Here is a 9,400-nt window from a genome sequence, read left to right on the forward strand (position 1 = left end):
TGGCTTTTATATAGATAGAGAATTGCATCAGTAGTGAGATATCTTCTGGAGCGGTAGAAGGAACCCACCATCTTTCCAGCGACATTGGCAACAGACTTGATGTACATGTTCCATTTCATATCATTCTACCTAACTTTCGCCCATGCATGGAGTATTCTTGCCACATCTGGACTGGTGCATCTACCACTAGCCTCTCCCTCTTGGATAGGGTCCAAAAAAGAGTTTTCAATCTAATAGGAGGTCTGATTTTGTTATTTATGAAGAACTCTCTTCAACCACCAACATCCATGACAAATAACTCCTTACCTGAGAATTTTTCCTTCAAACTCTTCAGCCTAACATTCATAGGAAATATGAACTGGAACAAATATATTATGAAGTGAAGTATTATATTGTGAAGGCTGCTGCAGGGAAGGTGGGCTCCCTCTATTGTGTTAGAAGACTACTTGTACCTGAGAGTATCCTGTGCCTCTACAAGGTCACCATTCGCCCATACATGGTATATTCTTGCCACATCTGGGCTGGTGCATCTACCACTAGCCTCTCCCTCTTGGATAGGGTCCAAAAAAGAGTTTTCAATCTAATATATCCCACTTTATCAACTAAGCTCCAACCCCTGTCCCATCACTGCAATGTTGCATCTGTGCCTGTTTTACAAATATTTTAATGGAATATGCTCTGATGAAGTTGTTGCCCTGTCCCCCCTCGACGTACATATCCCCGACAAACACACTTAGCAACAAAATCTCACCCCTTCACTGTTGAGGGCCCTAAATGCCAGAAAGCTTTCTATTCTAATAGTTTCTTCCCTCGAATAGCTAGACGTTGGAATTTCCTTCTTGTTACCTGCTTCCCTGGCTTTTCTGATATGCAGAAGTTTAAATGTAACATAAACCAACATCTTGTTAATCTTTCCTAGACATGGTTCCAAATTGTAGCCCCTTACGTCCCAGTGGTGATATGCCTTGTTAGGGGTGAATGTGAGTAAAGAAGAGATAAAATAAAATAAAATAAAATAAAATTTAAAAAATCTATGTGTTATGTTGAAATTAGTTGCATTTATAAAAGTTAAAAAAATACTCGACTAAAAGATCTGCTAGAACCATATTTTACAAAAAATGAAAATGCGTAGCTCGTTGTTTGTTTGTTTACGAACAGGGAATTTGAGCACTATAAAAGTGGTGGCGGGTGTCTATTTAAATAGACATTCTGACGAGTTATTTACGGGCGTCGATTCCATGGTCGAGTGGGAGAACTGCCGACTGTCAACACGACGGTTCTAGGTTCAATCCTTGGCTTGGGAGAGATGCTAGTCTAGCGGCACTGATGAGTTGTGATACAACGAAACAGGACTGTATGTCGACGATTACAAATATATATATATATATATATATATATATATATATATAGATAGATAGATAGATAGATAGATATTAGTGATCTGCCATTTTCTATTCTGAAATAGTGGATTTTAATATTTTGTCAAAATAATACACTGCAGTTACATCCCTTGGATTTTAAGAAGAAATTACAATTAAAATGTAAAATTTGATAAATTTAATTTTTACTTGGATTTTTTTTTCTATGCAATCATTTTTCGTAAGATTTTGAATTTTTTGTTCATTTCGACATGACACGTAAGTATGTAATAGTGTTTTTTGTTGTTGTTTTTTTGTTCTTAAAATGCATTAAATTGAAATTAAATTTATATTTCATAATCACCATTTCTTCTTGTGAAAAGAATGTGTCATAGCTTCATGAGTGAAGGGAGTTATAAAATAAAATAGAAAGAAGCTTAATTGAAAAAAAAAATTATTAATCATCTAGCAAAGTGACCCAGCGTTGCTTGGCCATCAAATATATTGAACATCTATTTACAAAACCTGAGTTAATCAACGGCTGTTTATCTGAGGCTTTTCAGTGCTTCTTGAAAAACATGCTCAACTGAAATACGTCAGTTCAAAATGAATTAACAGGAAAACTGATTTAATTACATATTAGGCCAAAACAGACATTTACACCAAAAATTATTGAAAATTATTGAGTAAAATTTTAAATGAAAGTAAGAATCAGTTTTATCATATATTTCCGATTCTTCTTTTACAAGAAATAATGACTTGACATTTCTGAATTTTTTTGATGAGGATTGGTTGTTCGTATTATTTGGATTCTTCGGACTACTGTTCTCATCTTGAGTGTGATTTTTACAATGTTTCGGTCGATGTAACCTCCGACCTTCTTCAGAACTCGGGAATGTTTCTGTCGAATTCGGGAATTTGCACGGAATTTGGAATGGAACCCTTTATTCACTTTGTGGGCCTAGCATGTTCTTGTTCCATCAGCCATGATTGGATAAGGTCTAAGTAATTTGCAAAAAAAATCTATGTGTTATGTTGAAATTAGTTGCATTTATAAAAGTTACAAAAAATATGTAACGAAAGTAACGTTTTTGTAAAAAAAGAAAAAAAATGTCGACCTTGATATTTTATTTATTTATTTCCTTTGTCTGTAACGGTTACGTTATACTGCTAGCAACTACCAACTGAGTTGACCCTTTTTATCTGTCCCCGTGGAGTTCAGATATAAGTCTACATGTAAGGCATCTATTAATATATGTTTATTAAGTATGTCACGCCAAGGATTATCTGTAGCATTAACAGATAAATATGAAAGAGACCAAGATCGATTATTGAACACTTAATAAAATATCATCAGGACGTGCGTTGAAATCAGCTCATTATTAATTAATGCGATATTTTGTTTTTGTTTTGTCGTTCAAATAAGATCAACTTGCAAATGACCAATAAAAATGGCCGATATAGATTCATCGCTCAAATCATCGCTGAAGCCTGACAATGACATAGATATCTGTCCAATCTTTATAGCAATGATAATCAAATATCAAATAAGGATGGCTCGTGTGAAAATAATTTTAAATGTCAAAAGAATAATTTTAGCAAATGGTGATATTCAAGAGGAATTTTAATCGACCTGTCGACCTAACTCCTCTCCATATTATTATTTTTTTTTTTTAAGAAAATTGTGGTGATGTTAATTTCTGAATGAAAGTTCAATTCTCACAAGAGAAAAAAAAAGTCATTCTTTTTTAATAGATATCAATCAAGACAAAGCGTGAAGCCACTTGTTGTACTGAGCTAACAGAAATGAAAAATCAAAACAATTTTTTTTAATGAATATCACTCTAGACAAAGCATGAAGCCACTTGTTGTAAGGAGCTAACAGAAATGAAAAACTAAAACAAAATTTTTTTTTTTTTAATGGATATCACTCCAGACAAAATATAAAGCCACTTGTTGTAAGGAGCTAACAGAAATTTTTTAAAAATGGTGATGCCCAGCTGATGTGATGCTCAACAGTCATGTGAAAGTAGCGTGAATTCTTGTTGTTTGTATGCAACTTAGATGATCCTGAACTGAAACAGTTTGAAGAACATGAAAGTTTATATTAGTGCAACGTTTCGGTCGGATTGTCCTTTGATCTTCATCAGGCATGTCGCTTGTTGTTCGACATGCCTGATGAAGGTCGAAGGCCAATTCGACTGAAATAACACACATAACACACAAATAACACTCAAGATGAGAACAATAGTTCAATCAAAACAATTAATATAAACAATCAGCCCTCATATAGAAAAATTTCAAAACTTTGAGAGTTTGTTTAAAGAAAGTGAGCCGTGTACACAAGTGATCCATGATGGATTATTTATTCATGTCAATACAGAAGGCCAAAGGAGACAAAGAAAACTACAGTTGTCCATTGCTAAAGAAAACTGCAAGTATATATATATATATATATATATATATATATATATATATATATATATATATATATATATATATATATATATCTTAGTGTTGGGACGATTAATCAGAATCGAGAATCGGAAAAATCAGAACTTTTAGGGATATCGGAATCGGTATCTATATATAACTTCAAATTGAGGAGACAAAAAGAAAGTCCACACAATGGAAAATTATTATTTAAATGTAACTTTAGGACAATGATGCAACACAAATACAACAGGAACACAGTGAACTAGTTAATATTTAGTAGCATAGCTCGTCTGCAATTTGACAACCTGCAATCATTTGAGAATTCCTTGAATCAGACTGCAGCAATACTCTGGGGAAAGGGCATCCCACTTTTCTTTAATTTTTGTTCAAAGTTCTTCCAAATTTGAAATTTTATCATTGCGTAGCTATTGCTTGATGTAATGGCATACGTTTTTGATAGGATTGAGGTCTGGAGATTGTGCAGGCCAATCCAAACACAGAATATCATGCTTTTCCAGGAACCTCTTGACATTGCCAGCTGTGTGAATGGGAGCATTATCCTGCCTGAAGATGGGATTATCATCCAAATTCCGACCAAAGTAGGATACAAAATGTTCAGCCAACATATTAATGTACTTGGTCGAATTAATTCGACCTTGCAAGCGAACTATAGGCCCTGGACCATTGGTACTAATAATGCCCCACACCAAAATTGAGCCTCTACAACATTGCTGCATTGATACTGAGCACCTAGGATTAAATTATTCATCCTTCCTCTGATGGACATACTGCCTACCATCACTGCCTAGCCTATTGAACTTGCTTTTGTCGCTAAAAAGCACTTTTGACCAATATGAAGAGTCATGATCTTCATTGCATCTGATGAAGTCCAGATGGCACTGTCTGTTCTTTACAGAAATCATTGGCTTGCATCTTGCAACATATCCTCGCAAATTAAATTCCTTTAATCTGTTCTTGACAGTAGAAAGAGAGCACTTTTTAACAAAATTGCACTGTTACTGGATTTGGGGAGCATTTCAAATCTATTTCTTAGGCAGCAGATCTTGATAGCATTGTCTTCCCTGTTAGAAGTAACTCTAGTATGACCAGATTTAGGGGCATTACAAACATTGGCGGTGTTTTGGTGCTTTGCACAGTCTTTCGTACCGTCTTCTCATCACATGTCAATCTGTGGCCGATTTCTCAATTAGATAAACCAGAAAGGTGGAGATTAATGAGCTCCTGATGATCACTAAGAAAAAGTCGTGGCATATGGACTAAATGTTATGTTGTATAACCTGGAACAACAGCAATTACGATTAGAGATGCTTTGTTGCCTGTTGGTGGATATTTTAAACTGATTTATGGGCGATAATTTGTTGATTTTAAGCGAATTTGTTGCTGTGAACTTTCTTTTTGCCGCCTCAATTTTAAGTTATTTTTTTAAATTGAGGTGAACACTAGAATGTTTCAATTAAAAGTCAAATATGAACAGGTAAAATTATAGAGGAATAAAAGGCGAATCAAATGAGTTATAGGTTGTTTAAACAGTCATATTAAATTTAGCTTAAATTTGCAGTTTTTAAAAAAATTACAAGTGCAGACTTTCTTTTTGCTGGCACTGCATATATATGTATATATATATATAGATAGATAGATAGATAGATATATGGGAAAATATACTTATTGAATTATATTTTACCCTTTATTTATCCTAATCCTTTCATTTATGAAGCCCGATGTAACTACAGAGCATCTATAATATAAATCTCACCTGTCTGTTTAAATGTATGTATGTATGTATGTATGTTTGCCTAAAAATTTCGACAGAAACAACGGATTTTCACGAGATCATTTTGAAGCTTAACCCTTCGGATGACAAATATCGAAAAATTGGCCAAAATCATTAATTCCTTCACCTTCAACTGGGCACTTTTCTACAGGGAGGGGTCGCTTTTTTCGCCGATATTTTCAAAAGTTATCCCGTCTTTTCCATTGACTAGCCTGTATTTAAACCTACGTCACTTCCGGTTGAGGTTTTTTTTTTTTTTTTTTCATGTTCTTTTCCTCTTTCGCCGTACGGGTTCAAGCCTGCCTGCCTACTACCACTTTTTTTTTTTCTTTTTGCTCAGCACACACCTCCAAACACGCGAGCAATGCCGGGCCCACAGGCTAATATACAAATAAATGACAAAAAGTCTATATTCCAATTTCAAGATGTTGTCCATCTTACCGTTTATTTCTTCCAGCATGTTAAAATGTTTAATTCTTGACAGGACCTGTTTTGGAGCACAGAATCATTCGTATAATTATTATGTCAATTTTTTTTTATCTGTTCTGCTTTTAACTCATAGGAACTCATCAACTTTTAAAGAAAATAAAAAGAATATAGGCATGATTACAAAAATCCGAAAAAATCAGCAGAGTAGTTGCAATTGCGTTTTGTGATAGTTACGCCATCTTTGATGTTAATCAAAGATTTTAATAGAACAACAACTATCAAAACAAAAAAGTCTGAAAAAAAAAATAAATATGCAATAAATAACTGTTACCAAAGGCAAGCTAAGTTACTCTTCTATCTACCTGTGTACGTTTTTGTTTTAATTTATTTTTAAAATGTTTTTTAAGCTTGTTGAGTTAAAGCGAAAAACAAGGTGATCAAATGCAAGCAATAGTTAAGCCTCAATAATCGCTCAAAAATCGAAAATTAAACAAAATACTGTCACAATAAATGTCACTAATCATGAGAAAATGTCATGTTCTACTAGCATCTTGTTTAATTTCCGATTTTTAAATCGATTATCGAGGCTCGTCTGTTGCTCAAATTTCACCACGATTTTGTTTTTTGTTCTAATTCAACAGGCTTTTTTTTTCTTTTTTTTTTTACAAGGTGGTCACCACTTATCAAGTCCCAGAAGCCACTCGGGGATAAGGGTTATTGCGTGTACAGTACGTTAGTGTTGAGATTTGATAAAGTGTCTTACTTAAGGGGGTGGTTCATCAGGAATTTGTTTACGTTAGACTTGAAGACATCCAGGTTGTAGTCAGGTGGGAAACAGGCAAACGGAACAGAGTTCCACAGCGTGCACTTCTAAGAAAGAAGCTTTGTTCATGGAATCTACGTTTTTGGTTTTGGCACAGATAAAGAGTGGGGAAAATTTTTGATTTGATTTTGGTTTCAGCTGGACGGGTGTTTTTCGTGAAAGATTGGCGAGGGGGGGGGACCAGAGATTGGAGCTTCACTGGACCCCTCAGAGTAGAAATTACAACAAATATCTTCTGTTGGTCGCTCGTTTCATTATAAGTTGTTTTTTTTTTTTGTTTTTTACTGTTCCTCTAGCAAATACCATTCTATGAAGAAATAGACACTTCCTTTATAGCCAGTGTAACTAAAGTTTTCCCTTTAAAAATGTAGAATATTGTTCTCGCTGCCTTTATGTAGAAATTAGGAATTTCTCTTAAACTAGCGACAAAGTACAATGAATGCATCAGTGATTCTCCTCCCCCATTACATAACCTGGAACTCAAGCCTCCTCGAAATGAAATATACTGTCATACAATGGTCAAAATTCTTCGACAGTGTGGACCTCCCCTCCCCCTCCCACAAAAAAAAAGAAAGTGCTAATCAGCAATGATATTCACGATCATTTCCTGTACTCCAATCATATTTAGGATGAATGAAATTTTGTCATTTACTCTGAATTCTTGGGCAATGCCGGGACGCGGATAGGCTAGTTTAGTATAAATAAGCTTCAATCTACGATCTGAATTATCCAACAGGCTTCAGTCATATTATTATTTCATTTTTTTATTCTACATAAGTGTTGTTTTTGTTTGTTCATATTTGTTTAAGGGAGCTGCAGTACCTCCCTTTATTAGAATAGAAATTACAACAGATCATTTGTTTTATTCGCTGTCTCCACCATCGCTTTTTTTCTCGACAAATAACCTCTCTCCATCCATGTTGCTCTCAACTCTCCAATCCTATCTGGTTAACTTTCCTCCCTCCTCTCTCATCCTTTCGGGCATTATTCTCCTCCAGTCGATAGCACGTCAACAACGCCAGATGACCATTGATCACTCTGTTGTCCACTTCTGCCTCCCTCATCCCCACCCTCCACGGTTTTATAGTTCTTCCATGGCTGATTCAATGCCATTTTCCAGTACGTCCTTTTCAGTTCCTCCTGAGGCTGTTGGTGTTTTTTTTTTTTTTACCCTCTTCACAGCGAGATCTTCGTTGTCAATTCTTTCAAAGAGGCAGCGATGACAAACAAAACACACACACACACACACACACACACACACACACACACACACACACACACACACACACACATATATATAGTGATTTTTGAAGTGTGATATTTTTATGGTGAGATGGTTAGGATTAGGGTTGCGGTTGGGATTAAGAGTGGCAAGATGTGACTTTTTGTCTATGAGCAAAGTGTAGAATCTGTTCTGACACTGCACTTCATCTTTTCTGTTCTCAGTTAATGAAGGAAAAATCCTTTTCGACTGAGGCAGTTTTTATTTTTGTTTCTATCCTGAGTGCTCTTTTTGGAGAATTGGATTTTCTCCATGTTAAAAAACGGACCTTGTGTCTAACTCTGCCCTCGTGGGAGGTGGGAGGAAGTCAATAGGAACAAAGTGTGGGATAGAGGGAGAAGGCTTAGGGTCAGAAGTGTTGATGTTAAGATAGGAGAGGGGCTGAAGGGGTTAGGGCCAGGATAGGGTTAAAAACAGTGTTAAACTTAGGGTGGGGAAAGAGAGACTAGGGTCGAGGGAGTTAGGTCAGGGTGGAAAGAGACGGTGGAGGCGGTAGGTTTACGGGGTTGGGGGTGCATGATTAATGGGGAGAGGTATTAAGATCAGAGAACAGATGCAAGTTAGAGTTGGTGAGGGGATCTGTGCTATGAATAAGGTTGGAGAGTAGAGACAAGTTAAGGTTTGGGGAGAGAAGTAGGTGCTTGAGTAGATTGGTGATCTTTTAAACCAACGCATTTCGGGTGAAAACATTATTACGTACTTACTTGTCATATCAATGTGCTAGATGTATTTTTAACAAAAAGTCGTCCTCAGTTACGTTCGTTCTGAAATGCGTTGGTTTTAAAATAGCAGATCCTTAATTTAATTTAAGTCAAGGTAGATAAGTCAGTTTGTTATACAGAATTGGTCGCACAAATCTTCCACATCAAAGCATATGATAAAACCTGATAAATCGATAAATTCTATTTTTACTTGTAATTATTTTTCTATTGGATCATTTTTGGAAGTATACAAATTTCGACATAACATGGAAATACGTAATAATGTTTTCACCTGAGATGCGTTGATTTAAAAGATCGTACACACACACCAAGTGTTCTATTAAAGAGAAAATAAGGAATAGAGCTTTGGTGAGGTGAGTATCACTCATCCCCCACATTCTTTTTTTTTTTTTTATGTTCCCCTGCTTAAGACGAATTAAAAAAAAAAAAAAAAAAAAAAAAGCGGTGAACCTGTAGGTGTGTCAGAAACTGACCTTACGAATGCGTGAAAAAATATTAAATAATTCGACCCCCTGTCTTTCCAAGCTTAATAACTACTCGAAAAATGTAACTTTGTGG

Source organism: Euprymna scolopes, chromosome 35 (assembly GCF_053919585.1).
Source record: "Euprymna scolopes isolate OS-2025 chromosome 35, ASM5391958v1, whole genome shotgun sequence".
Taxonomy (NCBI): Eukaryota; Metazoa; Mollusca; class Cephalopoda; order Sepiida; family Sepiolidae; genus Euprymna; species Euprymna scolopes.